The sequence below is a fragment of the Ischnura elegans genome, chromosome 9 (assembly GCF_921293095.1).
Source record: "Ischnura elegans chromosome 9, ioIscEleg1.1, whole genome shotgun sequence".
In the NCBI taxonomy this organism is placed as follows: Eukaryota; Metazoa; Arthropoda; class Insecta; order Odonata; family Coenagrionidae; genus Ischnura; species Ischnura elegans.
The window spans coordinates 72421006-72446965 of record NC_060254.1 but is presented as its reverse complement, the minus strand read 5'-3'; the positions used below and the strand labels follow the sequence as shown (position 1 = coordinate 72446965).

Genomic DNA, 25960 nt, shown 5'->3' with positions numbered 1-25960 from the left:
TCGGCAAGAAAAAGCGTGGATAGCACGAAGCGAAGTTTTTTTCCAATAAGCGATTTCACTAAATGGTCGAAGAAAACAAGATTTTTTCCACATTTCGGTACTAAACGTTTCAACCGCTATGTCATCATCAGGTACATAAATATGAAATTTTAAAATTTATATATAAAAAATATTGGCAGAAGAAAACATATATGCATGTGCCTAATGATGACCTAGCGGTTGAAACGCGTAATAGCATATTAAAATTGCGGAAAGAGTGCTATCTCGTTTTCTTCAACCATTATCTATTCTTTCCATTACATCTCGCCTGCCTCAGTCAATTCTACTGTTTAACCTAAAACTAATTTACTCATGATATTCTCAGTAGGTATTTCTACTTTCTTCCAAACATAAATTTAAATTGAAACATTCCGTCAAGGGTTTCAAACGCTCCCAATGCATTCGATGTGGGGCCTTATCAGCTACCGGTGGAGCTCCAAACTGCAGGCGTGAGGGCAGACCTGCCCCCCGGCGGCCGTCAGCCGGTAGTTGGGCTCTCGGTTGAATCAATGTGGATTTCATGTGTACCCACGCTTTGGTGTTGGTGCCTAGTGTGACTGAAGGTGGGTGTTGGAGAGAGAGAGAGAGGTTTTCCAAGGTGGCCGCCAGGTGGGAGCAGCGTCGGAAGGGTGGAGAGGTGGGGTGGGAGGCGTGGTGGAGGAGGGAACGATAGGAGAGAAGCCAGTCTGCTGGTTGCCTTGGATCTGGCCAGCCTTACACCTTTACTGAGTGCGAGGGGCGTGTTGTGTTGTTCAGCAGTTGAGAGCCGCTCAGAGCTTTTTGGTTACTGTGAGACCGAGGGGAGGATGTGAGGACCTCGGAAACATCGGAGACTTCAACGCACGAATAAACAACTAGATCCCCCGCGAGGACCCACGACTGACCAAAAGGTGAGTCCTCTTTTTCCCATCTTCTTTCGGAAGGGTTTCGTCATCGGAAGTGTGTTTATGCAACGCCCTCCCTCGGAGCGTCAACAAACACTCGTGCCGACACCTATGCACATCCGTTAACGCGTGCGATCTGGTTCGGCGTCCTCGAATGCTAAGCTATTCCCAGCAACTGGTCTCCACCTGTGACAATATGTAACATATAGAGAGAAAAAATAAACGACTTCTTCCAAGAGGAGGAAAAGTGGTTCCGAGACGGAGAAATGGTAGTGCGTGAGTGTTCGTGACGACTATGTATGCATGTGCTGGTGTAAGTCTTCGCGAGAGGTAAAAGGCACCGCGTTCTCAAGTCGAGGCACTTTCTATTTCAACGATATGTTACACTCGGAGTCGTCCCTTTCCCCCCAGAAAGGCGACTGTGATGTAGTCACGAACGTTACTTTCTAATTGATCGGTGCAAAAGGCGGAAGCTTTGCCCTGCACCAGTTGGGTGCATGAGTGTGTCCATTTATGAGGCGAACGGGCAGCCCTGGAACGGATGTGTTATTACGGCATGTTATGCACATATATATGCGTATCGGAAGCTTGATTTTTACACAACCGGAGAAAATAGCACCACTTCGTTAAGTGACCGCGATTCCATGCTGAGGAAATTAAATCATGGCGCTAATAGCAGGCTATATTATTTCTCCAAGGCCATAGCAAACACAACAACTTTTACATCAACATATATATTTGTTTTTCTACAAAAATATTGGCTTCAATGCGACCAAGGTTTCGCTATGATGTTGCTTAATCAGGTGAATGAATAAACTTCTTATATTTTATGCTCATTATAGAGGCGATCACGAATATATCTCATCTAGTGATGGAGACAATTTTTCCCGAGAGATATCGTGGAACATAATATCGAATGATGAATGGAGATATCGTACTGTCCACTATTTTCTAATTCTATTATCTAAGTCTATTGACTAATTTTAATAAATTAAAGAACAGTGTAATACCTTTGTTTATCATTCATTTTTAAAATTATTAAAGTGAAGTTTTAAACACTTCAACACTGGAAATGTTTTAAGCACAAGTTGTCTAATGCTGATTAAAAAGTTTTGCACGAAAAATTTATTCTGACGAGTAAAAATATTAATTCAAGCGGATCAGTTATGTTGAGTGTCAATTATTCAGTGTCTAAATCTATTTGAAAACCGAATTTTTAAATGAATTTTAAATTCAGAAGCGTATCCCGTGACGTCCATGGACTGTGTTAAGCAATTCCCGTGGGTGGCAGCTTAAAGCTCTGCATCCACTGCCCATCAACCGCATGTTCGTGACCATCTGTTCGTCTTGAAGGACTGATGGGGGAAAAGCTGTTTCGTAACACCAAAATTGCGCTATATGGATTTATATTGCAAGAAATGATGTAGGAGTGTAATAAAACAGTTAAATTTTCATTCATAGAACATATAAACGAATTATTTTAACTATAGCGTATTTTATAATCTCTCCATGTAAAATATAAACCCCATTCATTCCGTAGGAGATAGATTAACGCGATTAAAAATGTAAAAAATGGTCATATTTGAAACTTAACCAAGTGCCGATCAGTGATTTGAAAGGCTATCGATAAACATTGAATAATTATCACTTTCACCATCAAGTTTAGACATCAGTGAGTCATCCATACAACAATGGAATATTTTAAGCATACTCCAGGACCAAAATGTTTAATTTAGCATAACTGATTCTTTCCTTGGAATAAGACATTTACAGAAAAACACTCTATAAACATTTAAGGGATAAAAGCATACAATTTCATATTATTTTATGCAGCGTTAAGATGATATCTGTCCAGTTGCATTGGATCTAGACAAGATGTTGATTATGAAGTGGAGAAACCGTTCGTGGAAGACGATTCCGCTTGGCGCTAAAACCAGCGATGTGAGTTATCTCATTTGGTCTCGAATAACGGAATTAGAGATGATGAATGTGTTGTTGTTGCATCATGAAGAAAAGTTATCCCGATTAGCTGATCCAGTCAAAGGATATCACTTCGCCTTTCCGTTGAACGTATAGATACCGACGCCGCTATGCGTGATGCACAACTGTTAGGTTCCCATTAATATCGAGTTCTACATATGCCTGCATGTTGAAGAGATTGACAAGCAGCGCTTAAAAATAGTTTTACCCTTTGTGTAACTTTTTGATAAACTCTTTAATACTCAGGTTATAGCTTCAAAAGGGCAGCCATATCCTTCATTTTGTCAAAATTTTCTTTAAACGGCATTTAACATAAATTACATTATGTATAAGGTCCAATTTTTCAACCCAATTATAGGTATATAGAGTGAGTTTTTGCAAAATAAACTGAATTTAAATCGAATGAATTTAGATAATCGTCTTGTTATTGCTTGAAGAATTATTTGCAATAGCGATGACTTGGAAACCGTTCGGCAGTCATTGAAATCTCCAACACAAATATTGATACAAATGGGAAATAGAGTAAAAATATCACGGCATTTTTTTTATAGAATTGGGTATTATTATTCGCTTTCTTTGAACGAGAGTAGGCGTGATTTCTATCTTCATCATTAGCCTTGTGGTTGTTCAGTTGCCGTATCCGAGCTACGACTGCTTTCACCGTATTGAGAACATGCAAATGCAAGCAAAGAACCGAAGCACTGATAATGATGTTCCAACGAGAACTTTGGAAAACATTCTCAAACAAGGTCGGTCCAATTAAGTCCACGATTTTTACCTCTGAAGCGAAGTTAATACGATTCACAGTTTACAAATTGATTATCCACGCTCACTTTAATTGCGAAAAAACATTACCTGTGAATACATTCTTCATGCTCGTATCGGTAATCCTTCATGATAGGTGGCTATAGCAAATTAAATACTTGAATGGTTGCTATTGATGCAGGAATTTAAAAATTTTGTCAAGGCAATTGCCATATCTATACGGAATGAAAACAATGACAAGTTAAAACGAGATATTTAAAGTTAATATTTAAAATGTAACATGAATTCTGAGGACCTCTTAGTTTTAACCATCAATTTACATTAGATAATTGAATGCTTTGTACTTGCTGGCCAACACTTTCCTTGTGTGTGCATGATATTGGTTAAATCGATGGGAAAAGGAGGTTACGACGTGAAGTGAGTGGTGACCACAGAGTATCGGAGTTATATCATAATCATTAATTAATATCGATATTCCGAACTATCTATTTATAAGCTTATAAGCCAGACATTGTGCCTTCTTTATCTTATTGCTGTAGGAGATGGAATAACATCCGGGACCAGTGGCGAATCTAAAATTATATTGCTGGATTTTGGGTAAACCGCGTCAAGATGACCAGCTATGACTCTTCTATGACGGAGACCTCATCGAGGCTAATGATAATTTGCCATCAGGAAACTTTGGCCCTTTTGGATTATTAACGCGGGTCATCCCAAAAGTCATTAATATTGACGAGCATGGACCGCGAAAGTTTTAGCAGTTCTTATATATTTGGTATCAAACTGTAAGGTGTATGTACCGAATTCCATATTATTAAAATCGAGCGTCTATCTTGAAGCTGCTCAGTTCAGCAACAAAGATAAAGAAAGAGGAACTATTCACGTTGACCCTGGGAAAAATTTTAAAACCAAGCTCTTCACCAGACGTTGGGAAATAGTTAAAGGGAAAACTGCTTAGGATATATATCTCAGTCAGGAGCCAATTGGTTTGGCTGGATTCCCATCGCTTTCGGCCGTTCGGGTGGCGCTCTCAATGCATGACTTGCTACGCTCGTGAGAAATGCTATCGGTGACATGGGTCCGCGGTTCCCTGGAACCTCCACAACCCGTGCACAACGGACGGGAGTGATTCTTGCTTTACTCCCCTCTTCCCAGCATCCTTTGCTCCCCCACCTGCCATAGACACCCCACCCCACTGCACCCCACCTGTTCCGTCTCTCTGTATTTGGCAAGGTAGAGGGACGACCAGTCCCACGTGGGGTGAGTCACGTGACATGCCGTCGCGGAGACCAGTCGCGACACAGGGGGAGCGACGGAGCTCTTGCACGACTCTCGGGAAGGTCGTCGGGGGAAGAAAATCTGTGGATGGGTTTTAGAAGAAGCTCCAGAACGCTGCAGAATCATTTACATTACCGTGAACAATGACGGTGCCATATTCCAAGTAGAATCTTTATATACCAATCAAATCTAAAAAAATTATAATTCCACGTAAGTTTAATACTGGACGACCTAGGTTTCACAGGTTCAGAATGTCTTTTTTTCCACGATCAATAAGAGATTATAACGGCAGCGATAGAACTCATAAATAGATTGCATGACTTGTAGTGTAGCCTACTAGCATATGTAAAACTTAATGCATGTTTCTTAATTTTATTATTATTTCTAACTGCATATGGTAGCATAATTTGTTAGTATGCGTGACGTTTTGAACCGTGTGGCGTACATGTGGGAGTCCAATTGCATGCTGCATGCTGGTGATTGATCACTCCCTGCCAAACACCTTAGAGGTGGCTCGCAGGGTATTATGTAGATGTGGCACGTATTTATCTGGTACATTTGCATCGAAGACTCCGATTTTAAAAATCAGTATTGAATTTCTGTGGAATTATAAATTTTTTTAATCGTTCCATTAAGTCGATTCCATGAAGTCACGCCTGAGACAACGAATAATAGAATCTATATAGTACAAACTATAAACCCACTTTCGACCACTCACTGACTGTCTCACTCAATGTTTGGGTTGATACAACCAGACGAGATACGATAAAACGTCATAAAAATAGATCTCCTCTAAAATCTTCGATTTATCTTCGATCGTCAAAATTAACACCAGAATTTTATTTACATGATCATGGATTCAAATTTATCCTAGCAAGAGTCCGATAGTTGTCTGTCAATAAAAACTATATGAGATCATTAGTAGGATTTTCTTTTCTTTTCCACACCTATCGTAAGTTTCTAACCTGAAGAGGACAGTAAACGATAAAATAACTAAAATCTAATTACTCCAAATCCTCGAATTAAATCTGAATCGCTTGCAATCGTTTTGCCGCAAAAATGAAAATAAACTTTGTGCATATGAATATCTTGATGCAGTTAAGCCAGTAGCTACCGAAATTATCCCGTCTTCTTTTAAATGAAAATTAATTTCAACACGTAGGTGGCTCAGACATCTTGCTTGGCAATTCCGAAAAATCTCTGTAGCATAGGTAGTCCTTAAGGATGGGTTGATGTTTGGTGTTCATTCTGAGACCATTAGATGATAATGCAGACAAGAACGTTCCTCGTGACGATGGGCAAACCCTTCGGTAATTTCCAATCTTTTGCGTTGACGAAGAAAAAGATCATCTCGCGGGTGAGTATGACATGGCGTCCATAGAATTGCCGCGACATTGTTTGCTCTCGCTTGAGCAAACTCGACGTCCAAAGAGGGCTGCGGAGGATTGAGGAAGTTGTTCACGGCAATGGCAAGACGAAGGTTGAGAAGAGGAAAGGCTTTGAGCAGTGAGATAAACGCAAGCAGGAAAGGACGAGACGTTATTAAGAGCGGTCGAGTGAAGAGGAGTGAGGAGGGGGGTTTGGTGACTTTTTCGGATGCTCCGGCGACTCGTTTGGATTGGCTCCAGGAACGAGTTTTAAGGGAGAAAAATGCCGTCTTCCGACTTGATTTTCAACCTGTCCGAAGCAGTGCAGCAAGCAAGCTTTACGATTCCCGAAAGAGTTTGACGGATAGGGCCAGGGTGACTCAGTTTGAAACGACTTCTCGAGAAATTCTTCTTCTCCGCTTCGGACGCTCCGCTTCTGTTGACTTGTGGCTGACGTAATGACCCGCAGACATTCGTGGAATTCAGACGATTAAATATTCATGGCGGAGACAAATAACGAAGATGGCTCTTTTCCGAGACGTGGTCGATAGTTAGCTAACAATCTGCGGCCGATTAGAAAATGCATAACTTCTGCCGATGAGGATAGCCTCTTATATTTTCTCAATTAAATGTTGCAGCATTTTGAGCGAGCCAATGCCGTGTCCATTTGTAGAAAATTCTCAGACATTGATATAACGATATGAATTCATGCATCAATTAAAAGCTGATATCATGTTAACTAAGAGATAGAGAGGTGATAGAGGATACAGTTCCCGGCATAATTTGGTGGAAATATTTGATATTGAACAAAATGAGATTACTAATCTATTTTCATCCCTATTAATTTATAACGGCCCAGGTTTCGGCAAAAAATGGCAATGTCATTTTCAACCTAGAAAATGGCATTATGTGCCGAAACCTGGGTCGGCAGAAAAAATAAAATTGTGAAACAGACAGGTGATTTCATTATGTTAAAGATTATGACGTGGTTGCTTAGTTCGAAAAGATCATGATCGAGGGCTCTCGGATCCGGATATGGGGGATGTCTGCAGAAAATACCACCATAAAATCTTTATAATATACAGAAAAAGATCAACGTCATAGTTCTAACCACCCGTAAAGATTTTGTCACATAATAAGTCGCAAGCAGTACCTTATCATGAATACTAAGACAAAGCTTAAAATGTTTAGATGCAATAAATCAGAATATCTGGGTTCAACTCTTTCATGCATATGCTTTCTGTTAAATCTTATAATCCTCACAATATTTTTGAAGAATAAAAAGGCAGAAATCCTTGATAGATGGACCAGTTTATTCTCCCTGCCACAAACATCCTCTGCTCCTTTATTTATAAGTCATTTTCAAAAAACTCCATTAGGTATAAAAATTTAGGAACTCCCCGAAGATCTGCTAATATTCTATAGAAATTATTCTTTACCTCTGGATATTTTTTATACGATACGTAAGGAACGGCCAACAAGGAACGATTAGTTTTCTAAATGAATATTTTTCGTGAGTTTCCATTAATTTCTTTGGGCAGCGCAAAAATTATGTAGTTAACCGTAAAACTGGGCCCCTTACGAACGTCATTTTTTAACATAGTCACTAATACCCAGCTCATTTAAAACTATTAAATACGGGATTTTACAGGTAATTATATTTTAATCACACACTAAACCACCATTCTAGATTCTCCAATTACAGCTGTGCAAGGCTCGGTATTTCCCAGGCTCCAATTAACCATTTTCGTCTATGCTAGAAACAGGTTGCGTTAAAAAAAAAAATGCATCCTTACCTAGAATCACTACGAGAATTTTCAATGCAAATTTTCCCTTTCACTTCTAAGAGTAAAATCATACGCATTGATGCAATTTTACACCTTATATCAAAGTCAGTGACTGCAATTTTCACATTATCAAAGCAAGCTCGTAATGGCAGTTGCGTTCACTTTTTTGTCGGAGCGGTGCTTAGTTTGGGGAAACATTACAACCCGTTCGCCTAGCATTGAGTTCAAAAGTGAAAGTGTGCCTCGGGCTCCGTACGCGAGCTGACAAAAATTATTTCAATGCCGATTTGCAAAGAACAAGATAACGTAGGGAATTAACGGCCTCGTAACCAGATTCAAATCTCTCATGAAACGTGACCAATACATTTTTCTCCTGGCCCTTCTAATTTTCTCATGACACATGCACGAATCATTATATTCGATATTTTTTTGTTTCAATTCCGAAAGCACGGTTGCGTTAAAACTACACTACGATATTTCATTTTATTTCGGCATGAGCGAAGTCTTTGAGTTAAGAAGAGCATATTAAATAAGATACTAATCTTAAAGTCACAATATTATGTGAAAATATCCACACTATTTTCGTCCGGATTGATTTAATGGTAAATTATAAATTTTCTTAACAAACAGCATTCTTATAAAAATACTTAAAAAATATGATCTCACAGATTTCTCTTGTTATTTAATACGGTTTCACATAAATTTTTCACATATATTCTCAGTTTTGAGAATGATTAAGCTGTAGTGAGGGGATAAAAATTAGTTAAAAGGTCATGCATTATATTAGGCTGACAGAGCAAACAAGTTTAAAAAAAAATTTTTATTCCATAGATTACCAGAGATAACGGGATAACTATTGACAGGAATTGCAGCCCATCATTGATAGTTTCTCCAAATATACTTATCAGCCCGAATTAGATATTGCATGGGCAAGTATATTAACTCTATCCAATTCTTAAGAAATGATCTACAAGGAAACATTTGTTTTCCAAACATTGTTTTTGGAGAGTTTCCATTAATTTCTTCAGATAACCCAAAAGTTTAATAGTTAATCTTTAAACTGCGCCTCTTAAGAACGTTTCGCTAACTGAAACGAAAGAAATTCGATGGTAGTACTATAGGAGTACCATGAATTTGATGAGCCTACACGTTCATGAAAGTTACTCATTTTAAAATTCAGCGTGAGATAAATATAAATAGTGCATTTAGGGACGGCCGACCAACGGGCACTGATCAGCTGAAATAAACTATCGCAGTTTTAATCAAATCAATAATTACCAGCTTCATATGTTCATAAGCTGCAGTGACTTCAAATATTATGCTCATGTAACCAATTCTGTTACGGTTACATACGAGCGTTGGAGCCAATTATAATGGCCTGAATCGGTTTCGTGCAATCATATATTAGCGCCCTCTGGTCATTAAAATCTTTCATCGCCACCGGAGCATGACTCCAAGCCGAGAATGTATACAGCGCGTGTCCGTCAGACCTCCCTCCCTCCCACCTTGGACAACATGTTGCGAAACATTATTTCACTTCAGTGGCTCCTTCACTATGGAGCCTTGACGCTTTCCAACCAACCGGTTGCTTTCGCGCTGCGGGAAAGCCGGTGATTCGTACGAGCATCTGAGTGCACAGTATGGGTTCGATCGACTCGCAGAGAGAGGAAACTTTTTCCTCTTAAGAAACACCTATGGGTAAATCGTTTCCCGCCGATGTTTTATCTATATCGTATTGATCTAGAATTGAAGTAATTTGAGTGGAATTAAGAAGCAGGATTTTGGAATAGCATGCGATGAAAAAGGGATGGAAATATATCAAACTATCGAACGATGAAACGTAGAGACAGGGCTATGGAAAAATAAGGAAAAAAATGAAAAGTAAAACTTGGCAATTACACATAAATTTATTGAAGGACGACATAGGTTTTGACGTGACGCGTTGATCTAGTTCATTTTAATAAAATTTCTATAAAATCAGTATATAATTTAATAAAATCTCTGTCTTCTGTTCAAGTGTACCAGATGATGACGTGCCTCGTCGAAATCTTTGTCGTCCTGAATAAAATTACGTGGAAATGCAAAGTTTTACTAATCATTGTGTTCGGTCGATTCCATGAATGAAAAATATGGAGATTGAGGTAGTAAAAGACGCAAATTTTATCATGAAAGAAGCAAGTCTTTAATATAAATTAAAAGAAAGAGTGATTAAATGTAACTATGGATTAGCTACTCCAATAAAGTTACAAGAATACTCTTCATCTTTTGCCTCCAAGAAAGAAAACTTACCGAAATTTCCAAAAAAATTTGGATATAATACTCAAATACACAAAAAACCTCAAAGCCATAGAATTACCTACACAACGCTCATGGTCTTGAAGGAAAATTGCAGAAAACTGGGGCGAGATGGACCAGAGGACGGGACAAGGAATACCACTAAATGAGTAAAAACGACTTGGAAGGAGAGTGACAGAGCAAGTAACATAGCTTGGATACCTTCTATACTCGGTCATTCACTGAAACATGCGTCGCAAGGAAATGCATCTACGTCTCCTAACATATTAAACGTAATGGCACTCCCCTAAGAGGCTTATCCATTTACTCGATAATGCTATTAAACCCTGTTAAGTGCTAGTCTTTCACGCAGAAATAAAACGCAGCAGAAGACTTAAGAGTTACCAACCTACTTTTTTCTTTTCGCATTAATCAAATGGCAAGCTTTGCATTGAAATATACCTGTTTATAATTTTGTTTCTTCTAGCAGGACTTCATAATTATTTTAAATTCTAATGATTGATGAGTAATCAGATGTATTTGAACGGCATGCTGGGGTTGTTAGCGCACTGATTGGTTCTTCATAGCCATATATTTTTCCATTATTTGATGTCAGTAACGTTAGCATTGCTTCAAATTTCTAAGCAATGAGATATTGATGCTTTTATATATTATCATTATGATGTGTATTAGGTGTTGTTTCGAACAGGTGAAATATCCTGCTTTTAAGGAGCTTTTTCTTTAAATTAAGCAAGTTTCCCAATGTCTTCAAGAGATGGTGAGTCACTTATGTCTTTACTCTCGTTATGTTGTTTCAAAGCTCAAATCAAGCATCTTTCTCATGACTGAAGAATACAGTTCCTACATAAGACTGAAGATTATCTATGCTTTCTAACACTTTCCTCGGCCTGAGTATTGAAACACCAGTCAGATTTGAACAATGTAACGTTAAATTCGATGCGAAAACCGTATTCAATCAATTACATGTATTGATGGCATGATATATTGATTTAGAAAAATTAGAATATATCAGGCAAAAAACTGCCAGTTTTCTTGTAGGAGGCGGAGCTATGCACTCTAATAAAGCAGACCAAGAAGAAGTGAAAAGCATTTAAAAATAAAATATTGAGATAATGGATATATACGACCCAACATTTAAAGAAGGGGTTTAGGAGAATACTGAAAAATAGAGGGTTCAGGAAACTGTACAGACGACCAGCTATAGTCATGTAAGAAGAAGGCTGGAGGATGTAATGACGAGAAGAGTGTGCAGAGGTCATGCAGAAGGAAGGCTCCCACGGGAAAGACCAAGATTAAGATGGAATGACCTAGAGGTTGAAGACATGAGAAGACTTGGGGAATAGGTTGACATGGCGGAGGACAGAGGAGTCTGAAGACAACTTGTCGGCGAGGCCAAAAATAGACTTGGATTTGAGTGGCTATAGGAGTTGAGTTTGGCGTGTTAACATGCTGAGAGGTGAACATAAGTGGTTCGGCTTCTATTTTGGTTGTCTTTCGCTTGACCATTATACTGTATTCATTGCTATTCATGCGGCTTGTTAGTTAATAAACATAAAATGAGCTGATTTAAATACTGCGTAATTAATTGAATTTCTTATCTTACATAAAGCCTAATTTTTTAAAAATTGTATACTGCATTTCCTTAAAACGTTCTTATCTCTGCATAAGTCTGCCTTAAACTTTGTGCCACCAGATTCCAGGGTCTTTAGATACTCTGGAAGGAGAAATCTGAAGTTGAGTTTAATAAAATCATTCTCAGTGAGAAACGCCCATCACCAGTTACGTTACAGAGGTGGGCCAGCAGGCGGAGTTAAAACGACCTATTCAATCCCGGCACGTCAATTATTCTCTTGTGGGTCGAAAGAGCAAGGCGATATACGATAGTCTTATCCACGCAGGGCGGGGTCGCTTTGCGTTGCTAGGGCGACCTGCGGAACCCGGTTGCATTGAAAGCGAATATTTTCGGTGAAATTGCTGGCTTCAAGGTGGTCGTGTTCTGTGGCTGCAAATCGCCCACGCGATGCTAGAAATGACGCCGCCCAAAGAAAATACATGCGCGCGGGTTCTACTCCCTTGCTACATCATACATTCCATCCATCTTCATTTTGGTCGTCGAGCGTGGAAGCTTGGTGGATGGAGATTGCGTTGGTATGGTTGCCAGAGTGATGGCTTTGAACCCAGAGGGTCCGGGTTCAAAAATCTCGGCGGAGATAGAGTTTTTTCAAAGGTTGCCCGATCCCTGCTTTAGTGCCTTGAGGAGGGCACTTTATGTACAGCACTCCGTCCGTAGATTGGGAAATTAGGTCTTTAAGGTCCATAAGGATTGCAGCCGTTAGATTGCGAGGCAAAATACGTTTTCAGGTTGAAATGTATGCGTTGGTGCCAAAAATATTTATATGAAAGCGATATCTCCTATAGATTCTTAGATACAGTCTGGGACGTGAAATGACTCCAGTTCTCGCTCTCTTATGGTACATAAGGACATATGTGTCCCATGACATAAAAACACTAATTTTGTGTAAATAAAATAACAAATGCGGAGTTTTTCGTATTATCTCCACAGGCTAGAAACACATAAACCAATAGTCCTGTTAATATCGGCCTTTTCAATGATTTGTTATAAAATCTCAAATTTCCACTTAGTAAACAGCATTTCACATGAAATTTCTAAACAATGTGGAAACTACAACATCTAAAGGATATCACGTAAAGAATTTAAAAGAGAAGCCAATAGCCTATTCTTCAATAGAACCAATTCTTCCAATCATTCACCTTCTCATTTAATTTTGATAGAATATCAAAAATTTTGGGACGTGTATGTCCCTTGCACCTAAAAGGGTCAAGCCGTTGTCCCATTGGCGCCTTTCGTTAGGAGTAGGCAAAATTCGTCGCCGGGTTTCTCTCCACCCTTCCTTTACCACCATTCTCTACGGCGCAAATGACCTTAGCTGTCGGTCACCTCTTCCAAAAAGGATACCATAAAATAAGTTTAAAATTATGCATAAATAGGTGATAATCCACCACGAAAAACCTATTTCTCACGTTTATCGCTATGGAAAGCCCCTCAATAAATCGTTTATAGTTACAGCTGCCAGAATATGGAACTCATTACCGATAGAACTAGGAAATTCGCCATCAATGTGTTTAAGAGTAAAGTGTATAAGTTTTTTCATGATAGTTCATGGCAATTCTCCGTGTAACTAGCCATGCTGACGTGATTGATTACTGATGTGATGAGAGGAGAATACATTTTGCATTCATAATATAACTTTCTGTTGGCGCTACGTTTTTCTGTTGTGCCTGAACGTTTTCCTTTGAATAAATTGTTTCCAATGTATTTAAAATGTCTGGAAATTTAGTGTGGCAAGATACCCGGGTATTTGCATTCGGGATGGAATTTTATGTATATGCTTCTATAGGTTTTTATTTATTTTTTCTTATTTTTCATGTTTTGTATATAGTGAGCCTATCTGTCGTGTACCTCTTTTTTGAACCTCTATCAAATGCTGTTTCCTGAATTCCTGTGCTCTTGTAAAATATCTCATGGGCCAAAAAGTCCCACGATAATAAATTAATTGAAATAGAAAATTAAATCTTAATAAGGTTGAAAGGGTGGTCTTCTAATTACAATGTCAGTTGCAGACCATGTTTTTCAATCACTTCCATAAGTAATGATTTTATTTCGCTTTTAGATTCGGCTTTTTTGCGTACAAATAAGGGCTACAGATTGTAAAAACTATGAAATCGTGATTTCATTATTAGTATAATGATTTATTAAATGATATCAGTTCAAGTAGAGAACAGATGGTCGGGAATAAATACGGATGATGCTCGTGGAGATGTATGGCCAAGACCGGCTGTCTCTCTCAGCTGTATCTACCTGGATTCGCGATGCGTTGGATGCTGTAAATGGTCGCCCATGCGCATCGAGTCTCTTGGGTTGCAGCACGCGAGGTTGAAAGAATAAAAAAAATGCGAGTGGGATTGCAGAGATGGAAAGAGGTGGGGCTGTGCAAGGAGGTTTTCGCGATGCGAGCTCGCGAAGCCCTGCGCTCCGCGAGCCGATATCGAGAGCGATGTTACCAGCTGCCGTGACCTCGTTCCCTTTTCGTGCGGGCACCGCCATCTTGGAAGCCATTTTAACTCCCTTTGTTGGCGCGAAACTTTCTCTCCAGTTCACTTTTCCTGCTCGACGGATCAATGAGACCCCGCTGCCAAAAAATGCAAGGGGGCAACGAGAGAGATAAAAAAATTGAAAGCGATTGAGATCTCGCGGTATACGGTTAAAAAAAGACCGTATCGAACGAATAAGGATGCAGCAGGTCATGCTTACGTCCACAAAATTGGCGCGCTTGCCAAAAAAATAGCACTTTATCTAAGTAATGGAATCTTTTGCTTTGATATCCACTCGCTGTAAGCAATATCAATAGAATTCGTACGTCTCAAGAGTAATTTTTTTAAACGAACTTAACTTTAGGAAGTAAATGAACCAAAGGATAGAAATGTTATTGTTCAATTGTAGTTCATTTAGAGAATGCAGTTGGAGTTCTTGTAGAAAAAAACTCTTCGAAGTTAGGTGCTCGCAGTAAATTCTGCAACCTTGCGGAATGCAGCTCAACAGGACGAATAAACACCGGCGTATATTATTGCGGCCGCAACACGCGTGGAAAGACATTTTTAAGGCATGAGTCATAATCCAGATAATGACACACTTCATTTCAAAAAAATGTTCTTACACGCCATTGATTTACCTTGAGAATATTCTGCAACATCCATTACAAGTATTTTGAATGAGTTACTCGCTAATCCATTGTACAAATATTTTTAAGATCAGTAGAGCACGTGGAGAGTGACTAGCCGTGTTAAATACAAGGATGTCAGCCATCTCATATCCACTCAAGTGAGGTCAAGGGATTCTAAAGTGATCCGTGCATATTTTAGTCGTCGAAAACCAATGTGTTATATTATCGATGCTCCACTTTGTAGTAAAAGATCAACAAGCACAGTGTTTTAGAATGCTTCAGTTTATAATGAATACACTTTTACATACTGCGCATACATAGCTCGATGTATCCACGTTTAACGGGATGACATTAACTCAGAGTAAATGTAAACAAGAACGATTTTCGGCTTTTACCCACTATTTTTTATGCATACCGGTACGCATAAATAATTGTGACTTACACTTACACTTACTCTCTCGCTGTTCTCAGAGTAAATGCATACAAGAGCGCTCCACGTGACTGCGAATCAGCCGAAAGCTGAGACCAGCATTGAAACCAAAACTTCAGTGTTATTTTGTGAAATGGGAAAGTTAGTATTTGAATTACTTCTAATATATTTTTTTAAATACTGATAACTTTCCGTCAACTTGAGCGTGAAATTAACCCTACACTGCATTTTGTATCATACATGATACACAACAATTAGTGCCAGTTGTTTCTGAAGGACACAAATATTCCCCTCTTACTTAACATCTCTAACTTAAAGTAATCATTATAATTATATTTCCATTATCAGTAATTAATTACTAAAGAAACGGGCGTTAGTGACAGGTTTTCAATGAGAAATTAATTTTATATTGTACACGACTGAAATGTACATGAGTGTGAATTTTAATGAAAACAATATTTTCAACAGAAATAAACAGCATGAAAACAAATATGAGAATACTAGTGGGCATAAAATGATTGTGGAAAAGTGCAACTATTACCTTTCATTTCAATACGAAAGCCACTCGTTGAAATATCAGAGGATGCCCTTTGGGATGCGATTATCACGTGGGAAAATCCAAGGATACGAAAAAGCGTAATTTCACATGAGTCACGCCTGGGTTTTGCGGCCTGGCGAGAGTTGCCTTTGAGAGTGAAAGTGATCCGCACTGGGAGAAACTCCACATGCGACGCGTTGCGGAGATCCGTGGAACGGCTCACAATCCGAGGAAGAAAGACAGTCGATCACTTCTTCGAAACGCTCCATTGGAGATTGAATAAAAACAACTCATCAACTCACCTGTCGCTTTCCAGCGTGGCGTGACAATCAATTTCTTTAAATTCGCTCATTTGTACGAGGAAAAAGGTGTGAGCTTGAATTCGGAAATTTTTAATCTTTCTTTGAATGCTCTCAAAAAGCTTGCGTCCACAAAGTTACACTTTTTACCTTCGTAATCAAAATACGGACCTTGGCGCTTATCGTCACGGAATCATTTACGAAAGCAAATCATATAATATAGCGTAAAGGCAACTTTAAGCAACGTTTTTTACTATATTGTTGGCATTTGTAACCTTCAGTTAACAATTAATTATTAATATGGACTTGGTCTGCGCTAATGAATGTCATATAAAAGTCTAGCTGATTATTTTTTCTTCATTTAGTGCTCTTCATGACAATACTTATTCACACAGCCTTACCATAGGTAACTCAGGCCACTCATAGTGACATCCATTATCATATACTGAAAAGTACCACGTCTAAATGAAAATGCCTTCATATTTTAAATTATTGCCACATCTGGCTTTGAGGGTAAGCATATGATGAGTGAGATTTCAAAAGAGCTTTATCAAGGTTTGAACATGGATAGGTACATACGTATATTTTCCGTATTTTTAAGCGGATGCTTCACAAAATAAATTTTGAGTAGTTTATAAACATTTTTGTAAATTACACTTTTGAGAGAGTCATAATTTCATTGTAAGGTATCCATTAAATAACATTTATCTTCCAGCCTATGTAAAATTTTGGGTTAAGTCAATCCCTGTATCTATCCAGTTTACACGAATCTGTAGTAGGTCCCCAAATGACGCACAGTGGGCCAAAATCCAAAAAAGCTGGCCAAAAGTCGAAAAATGAATTTAGCGCAAATCAACCAAAAACAGTTGATATTCATTATTAAGCATATACTCTTTAAGATAGGGTACCATACAGAGCATGGAATACGTTAATATAATTTTTACAGCAGGTCAAAGGAGAGCATGTCAGAGCGATTTTAGCGACCAATTTTTTTCGTTGATAATAGCTAAATTTGTGGCTTCATTACAGAGTCGTCGTTTAGAATATTGGTTTCATTGGTATTTTTAGCCATAAAATTGATCTTTATGAAATGAATAGAGACAGTGTTTGTTTCATTTTACTAGTTAATTAATATTTTTATAATAACCGTCATGACGGTTCCTAATTAAGTAGTTTTTGCTCTTTGTGTCTCCTAGGTTACGGCTCTGCTTCACTGCAATGCACGAAACGTCTACTCTAATGGAGCGTTTCCTTACTTCCAAACTTGTAACTCCATCAGTCACCTTGCGCCATGCATCGGTGCACCCGTCTTTTAATTCCTATCTTTTCTTCCGTTCCGCCAAAGCGCATGGTTCGCCTCCGTACGAGAACACCCACCGAAACACATGTTTCAATGTTTGAGACGCTTCACATCAAAGGCTTGTGACGTTAATTTCATTTCAGTCACCTTAGCCTTCAAATATAAAAAAATAACAGGGATAAAAAATATTTTCGTCTTTTTTTATATACATCTGGCGGCACAAAACACCGGAAGTCAAAAAGGAGGGATGGAATCTTTCGGAGAGAATAGTTTCGGAAAACGTTCATCCCGTTTCTCCTACGTCCACTTATATATCCGCCCATTCATTTTCCGTTTCCTCGGAAAAGCCATTGTCTATCGCCCCCCATCCCACTCCTCCTCTTAATGCCATGGGATTTCACGCCTACGGCTCCTCACGCACGCAACGAGGATCTTCTTTTGTCTGCTAGAGTCGCAAACTGCTGTGTCCCTTTATTTTTTTCTCTCTCTCCACATCTACAGCCCTACGTCTGCTTTCACGGTGTCTGTGCGAGAGAGTAGATTTAGGTCCGCTGAAGAATAAATACATACAATTAGCTACTACGAGCACCATGCTGTCGATGTGCGCATGCGTGTTGCCGTGCCATCATTCGGGAAACAAACAAGAGTTGTAAACACATTCCACGGCAAGCGACGGAGAAGAAGATTGACTAACGGAATATTTTAAGATCGAAAAGTTTTCAAAATGAAAACATTCGAAAGAATCATGGTTCGCTCTTCGTATAAGCTTTTAAATAGTCACATATTTTTTGTTCGCGGACACTGAACAAACCAACTTTCCGTTCCCACAAAAACTCTAAAAGGCGTACAAATTAGAATACTTCTAGGTGTCGTACGGTGCTGAAAGTGCTAGCTAGTCTTTGAAATAATATAAACATTGCAACGCAAATGATTAAATTGAAATCATCGTACATGGGTTTTTCATTATAAATGTACACCAGATTATAGTCCTTACCACTTAAGTGGTCAGAACTGATCGGCATAACATATTTTTCAATATGAATTATTCACATCACAACGATAATATTATCTTATTCAAACACTATGCTTCGAATGAATATAAAATTTAAAATACCAACTCTTTAATTTGATCACCGCATTGGAAATAGCTTAAATCAATATTTGATATGCACAAACATGGACGATTAATAATAACTAATGATTTCAAGCTAATTATTGGGAGATTGTAGTTCCGAAAGTGAGAGTGAAAAGAATATGCTATCCCTTGTGGTTAATTTTTCTCTCTAGTTTTGAACTCATAAGTACCTATTACAATATTCTGGAAAATGGGAAATAAGATCAATATCGATGGCATATTAAAAGAAAATTCTGCCTGGAGTTATCTGGCAATGCATCAGTGACTTCACAGTGGCCTCGCATGATATAGCAATAAAAATTTCCTCATTGTTACAAGCGAATTTTGGACTAATTAGTAATTTCATCCAATTTACTTTTTTGAAAGTCACATACATCCATGCTCCGGATGGTGGTAAATCCACCCAGGCGGGATTTGAATCCGCGACCTTTAGATTGGAATACGGGGAAATAACCCCAGCCCCCGCCGAGGTCGGCACATAAGTCAATCGCTTTAAGTCCACCGTGATCAAAGGACGTAAGCTAGGAAACAGTTGCAGATAGTCCCATTGCGTTTCCATCATCGACCAATTTGGAGCGCGAAATTCGTTGCGGACGTCCAGTGGCAGGCAACTAGACAAGCTGGGTGCGGTGACGAATGAAGCGACAGGTCCCTTGACGCGGTAAGTAAGGGTAGACTAGAAACGCGGAGAGAGAAAGGGGCGTGGGACGTGCGACGAATGCCAATCCGCTGATGAAAGAGAATTAAGATTCATGGGCGACGCGGTGTAGCACTGAAGAGGAGAATGGAATGAATAAACGAAGCCTGTCGGCGACTTCCCCAGAACCCTACTTGGTAGCTTACAAGATGGGAGCCGATTACTAAGAAATAATCCACCACTCAAAACTGGATAAGAATGGAGTGTTTCGATTTTGTCTTCGACATTTGAGAAAAATAGGGGAAAAGGTTCCACATCTACAGAATTTTGTACTGCGTATGGGCAATACTACTCCTTTGCTACCACTGTGGGCTAAAATCATTATATATTCCTGCAATTACCAGCCGCGGTAGAAACGGGGTATAGTTCTTACTTTCCACACAAGAGGTCGCGGGTTTGATAAATGAATAAACGAAGCCTGTAGTCGACTTCCCTAGAACCCTACTTGGTAGCTAACAAAGTGGGAACCGATTACTTATAAATAATCCACCACTCAAAACTGGGTAAGAATGGGGTGTTTCGATTTAAATATTCGATAAAATATACACTTTCCGTCGTAATTCGGTGGATACCTTTGATATGTAATATAGCGAAAAGTACTTGTCTTTTTCCACACTCATTTATTCAAGTCGTCATTCCTACTGGAATATGTATTAATATCTATATCGTAATCCCATATTGGAGTTCCCTAATGCCACTTTCAAGGTGGGACAGTGTGACGAAACCTGAGTCGATTGGAATAATTAAAGAAGTGTGGAAATAAACAACAACACTGTCTTCGACATTTGAAAGCACTTATGGAAAAAAATTGTACCTCAACAGGGTTAGGCATTGCTTATGAGAAATTCCACTCCTTTGCTGCCACTGTGGGTTAAAATCACAATATTATTGCCGACATCGGTGTAGGCGAGGAGAAGTCCTTGTCCTCCGTACAAGAGGTAGCGGGTTCAAGTCCCGCCTGGGTTTCGCCTATCCACGCATAGATTTTCGAGCGCGTTCGATTGTTTGGGTTAAAAAAAACGATGTAAAAGGTCACGGGTGCTGATTATGGTGGTGTAGGAATAAACAAATTAATAAAACCAATTACTAATTAGGCACAGTGCCAAATGCATTTAAAGTGAATCCACGCATGATAATAAAGTGGAGAATTGTCGAAGGATTCATGAGTACATTTATGCAAAACCACCTCAAAGTGTCTCATAGTTGTTGTTTCCTGGCCGTCTGATTGGCTTATTCCTTTTGGCTTTGGCTTTATTAACTGTCTCTCACCCCACTGTATATCGCTACATTGTTCTGAAGGAGTTTATTCATAGAACAATAAATGAATTTATTAACATTTGGTATTTATATTTATTATTATCATCCTAGACAGCGATTTATTATTTTTTTCACAAAAGAAGTACCAGCAGAACCTTTTCAAACACAGGGAAAGGAGTTGCTCTGACAGAGAATAGAGGAATATGCTCTCACCTGATGAACTTTTAATTCGCATATGGACCATTTGTACATTTGTGACCTGACGCAAACACGCATTCCGCATTCTGTTGCTGCAGGCTCAACAAATGGTATAACTCCTGTTGGCGTTTTTTATCCCTTCGGGTCCCATGAGATTTGCCCAAACGAAATTCCTTTTGATCTCAGGGCCGCATGCAAATCTCCATGAAAATCCCCTGATGCCGTCTCCCCAACCCCCAAAGCTAACCCCCCCTCATTCCACTCTCCAGTTCAATCACAATGAATTCCCCCTCTATCCGTCGTCAAGGGATGCATACCCCTCTTTCGCCTTCCCCATCCTAATCTGCTCTCTCCGTCACCTCGATACATAAAATATTTCTGGAGATCTTCCTAGCACTCGAAAGGGACGATTTTCAAATTGGTGCGAACAGTGTTTTCAAACGACTGGGTGACCTCGATTCTGAGTCATTCCCCATTGCTGTTAGCAAGCTTTTTTGTTTAGAATGTTCCCACCAGAGCAAGTGGTGCGATAATACTGGAGGACTAACAATAAGTAAAGAAACTTAGGAGATTTTTATTTGAGCAAGAGGTGGGTGGGAATTCGATTGAAGGGAAAGATCAATCCCCACACTATTTAGCCGTGGGTTGAATTCAGCTATTTGAATCTACTTCCATAGAACTCAACATTGGGCAGTAGTGTAGCGAGGGGGGAGGTCCGGGGAGTCCAGGGAGCCCCCCCCCCCCCTCCCCGAAATCAAAAATACAATTTCCTTGCATCATAAAACAGAACAAAATAGTGAAAAATCATGACTTTACAAATGCTTTATTTGAAAAATGAAGTTTTTTCGATTATGAAAAGTGTTTAAATTAGTTTAAAACCCTATATAATAACTTTCAAGCAACTTTCCTTCTTCCTTGTTCTCCCAAGAATCCCTCTATCCTTTTTATCAACAACTCCCTGACAACGTTAAATAACAGTATTTAAATATCAAACGTAACAACACTATATCATGAATCTTGAATTGTTCGTTGAACGTCGATCAACAACATAGCTTCGCTGATCATAGGACCTTTAACAATGGTAATAAAATAGTGTCTGTCAGTTACAGACCTAAAAAATCACCATCGTGAATAACAAATGGTTGATTAAGATATTGTACAACTACTACCACTTCATACAAGGCCGCTTTTTTCACCCTGATGAACCGTAGGCCAGACATGCTATTAAATCGAACGGCGATTAGGCTTCGAAATAAAACACTGCACACGTAACCCTTAATAATGGAGCGGCAATTTTACAAATGAGAGAGGATTGTAACTCTTCTTCACTCACTAGGGAAAAAATTGAACTTTTTTCCCTTTAAAAAGCCTAAAACGGATTTTAATAATACATGTCTGCGGTAGGGTGAATTATCTTCCATCGAACAGAAGTTCCAGCGTCCGACGACTGCAATTTATTGGGATAACTTTTAAAACGCAATCCCATAAACTTGAGGAAAAAAAAAGAAAAAGCCATATTATTCGCTCGTTGCTGGCGCACTACGATCGTCAATTTTCGCCCTTGTGTCTCGGTAAGGGCCCGCCATCTTCGTATGAACGTCGGCGCTCGCAGCGATGGCGTAAAACGTACGATTTTATGACCGCAACGGACCACAGGAACTGTCGTATGAGGTTGCGTTGGTTGGAGTTGGTGGGGTTCATAGAGGGTCTGACGGGAACGATATGCCTGTGGGTGGGCTCCGGCTGTTCACGTGGTGTAGGCTGGAATTTAGACCGCAGGGAGGGCAGAGGAGGGTAATCACCCACGCCAGGATTACCGAAGAAAAATGACTACACAATGTAAGGCCAACATTATAAATCAACATCATGTTGAAATGAAATGTACCGCGGTTGTCCAAGTTCAAATATTTATAAGACATTTATATTAAGACTTAATATCGAATAGGGATAAAATATGAAAATAAAATTTTATCATCAAAAACAATCATAGGTCTCGAAGAAAGAGGACTTCCCAATGTTTGGCGATAGGTCAACTTCACATTTCAATTCCACGTACCGAGAAAATTCAAATAAGTACTATGGATCAAGTTGGTGTGGTGGCCATAGTGTCAGCTTCCCAACTCGTGGATCCGGGTTTAAATCTTGGCGGTGGCAGAGATTTTTCAGAGGCTACTCGATCTCTACTTAAGTGCTTTGTGGTAGACACTCATTTAAAACACTCCGTCCGTTAGATAGGATGTTAAGCCATGGTCCCTTGGTATCTAAGAGCAGGTGCTAACTTAGGTTAATATCCACTCTTCCTTCCTTTCCGCGAAAACAACCTTATCTCCCGGTTACCTCCTCCAAATACCATAACATATTAGGCTTTGAAAATTAATCCAGTGAACGGATTAAATGCGAAATTGAACTCTAATTACCTTTGCTGAGAATTTAATTCTTTTCACACGACCACACGGTAATGAGTGGTAAAATTGTGTCAGTTATTACCGTAGTTTCAAGTAACAAGAAGATAAATTGCGCAAAAAAAAGCCTTTATTATAGTAGGCTAAAATTTAGGACATATTTCTCTTACGCCTTCCACTATGTTAAAAATGTTTCCCTTACCAAACAGTCCAGGCTTTCGGAAATGGCTACTCAACTGGGTATACAATACAGGAACTGTTATCGTAATTTTAATGAAATTCGTTCCATTCTGTCCATCTACTTCCTTCCATGTACCACGACAGCCACGATTCGTGTCGACGTGATTGACATGATATCTCACAATGCATAATTTAATAGATAAGTCTTCAAAGCAGAATCTTGTACTCATTTTACTCTTCACAATGTTCTTACCGTACTAATTCTCAAATTCAAAAATGCATTTCCGTGTTATTGAAGTAGAACAAGGTGTCTAAAACACACACTAACAGTGGCTCACATCAACTTTTTCTATGATTGATCTTTCTAATTGCTAGCCAGTAAAATTCCATTTCGAAAACAAATTTTTTTGTATTTCTCTCTTTGGCCAAATGCATCCTTAATTCAATAAAACATTTTGTAAAATGATCTTCGACGAGAAAAAACAATAAGAGAGAATGGATAAATGATGCGCGTTTTTGTAGTCGTACCCCATATTTAATCGAAGTAGGAGAGAACACAGCAAAAATACCAATAAATAGAAAAAATGCCAGTGAACTTTCTCTTTCTACTCGAAAATTCAGCCCCATTCACATCGTCGGAATAGTAAATAAATGCCTTATAGCTGTGCCGCACCATACCGCATTAAATTCGTGAAATATCGGTGACACACCGTTTTTCAGAAGTGGATATCATGTGACCTTCTTGAATCATGACGTCCCAAGGCGTCCACGGCGTGCACCGTTCATATTGCATTATACATTATTTGAATTCGAGATTTCCACAGCCCAACTAACGTATCGCCAGAAAGGCGGGACCGCTTCAGAAGAGATTCCGATCGCAAAGGTGGCTGGCGAGGGAGAGGGAGGTGAGACGTGTGGGTGGGGAATCTCTCCGTTATCTCACAATGGCGAGAGATTTAAAGCCGTTTTGGCCGCACGAGCCCATCAAATGCCGACTGCAGAAGAGGAGGAGGAGGCGTGGTTTGTGGGGAACACGTCCGCGCAGAGGAGTCTCCCTGTTTCGTATCTCTCGTGAGATGGTCTGTACGAGTCGATGCGGAGGTCTCATCGAAGATCGCAACTTCCTCATCCAGCCAGGCTCTTTGCCAACCCACTGTTCAAATCATTGATCTAACAGCGGGATTCGTAATAGACAAATAATTCACTGACTCGTGTAACAGTGCTTACAAATTCTACTCTTCAAAAACGGGCATTCGTAATTTCAACTTGGTTATTCGAACTCAAAGAGTTAAGGGTAGCCTTTTTTACTTGGGTACATGCATGTGTTATGTTATGAAATGGGAAAGCATTATACATAGACATTTTAAAAAATTAAACACTAATATTTTATGTAATTATTCTTTTTGTAATTAATATGACTGCAAACTTTACTATTCTATTTTTATTTTTATGGATATTGTCCTCACCATTAAATATTTTTATATAAATCTATCTAATAGAACATACCACACTTCAAATCATAGTGACACAACGGGATTCGCTGTAGACAATCGAAAAAATCACCGACTCGAAAACAAACCTCACAAGCTACACGCTTAAATTCAAGTATTCATAATTTCAACTGAGTTATACGAATTCAAAGGCTTAAAATGACTCGTCACAGTTCAAATCATTGATCTCACAGTGGAATTTGCAGTAGCAGATCAAATAATTCACCGTCATCCAGAATAAAAAAACAGCTAAATAAGCATCATTTGGATTGATACGAAAAAAAGCACTGCATAGAAGAAGCACCTTTTTCATAGCCATGCGCGCAGACTCAAAGTTATATACATCAAAGAATGAATTCGCCACGAAAAAATCAATTAAATTATCAGTGATCCTGGCTTAGCCAATGCATGGAAAATTTCATCCATAATGCTTGAATGTTTATTCCTTGTACCAAATTAACTATACTGTATTTTACATGTAATATGACATTAGCTTTCACTCACTAGGTTTTCGCAGGTTTTTCACGCCCCCCTTCTTGTGTGGGCGTTTTCCTGCAGTGGGTTTTTTTCGCTGAGGGATACTACACTCTTGTCCTCATGGTTATCCCCACAAACAAAAATCTTTTTTAACACAAAATTTTCACATATACTTGTTTATATTTTTTGACATTTCACAAAGAGTGTATATGGTATATCTTTTTTATCGTAATGGTTTATATCGTTTTTAAATATGCTTGCATTGACGCTATCGAAGGGTTAGGCGCCAGAGGGTACTTCTTAGTCTCAACCTCGCCAGAATAAAGACATCTTATTATTATTATTATTATTAATGTTATGCTGAATCTTATACGTATTGAAAAATATACAAAAGCTTTATCTAAAGACTTTAGTAGAAAC

General features: G+C 39.0%; 1 protein-coding gene across 1 annotated transcript in view; it reads left to right on the top strand.

Moving 5' to 3' along the window:
• Positions 1–716: 716 nt before the first annotated feature.
• LOC124164855 (proteoglycan 4) overlaps positions 717–25960 on the top strand; it is an 83125-nt gene continuing 57881 nt past the window's right edge. Inside the window, exon 1 of the mRNA XM_046542062.1 lies at positions 717–929. The gene's annotated coding sequence lies outside the window, so the exon portion shown is untranslated. The remainder of the gene's footprint in view (positions 930–25960) is intronic.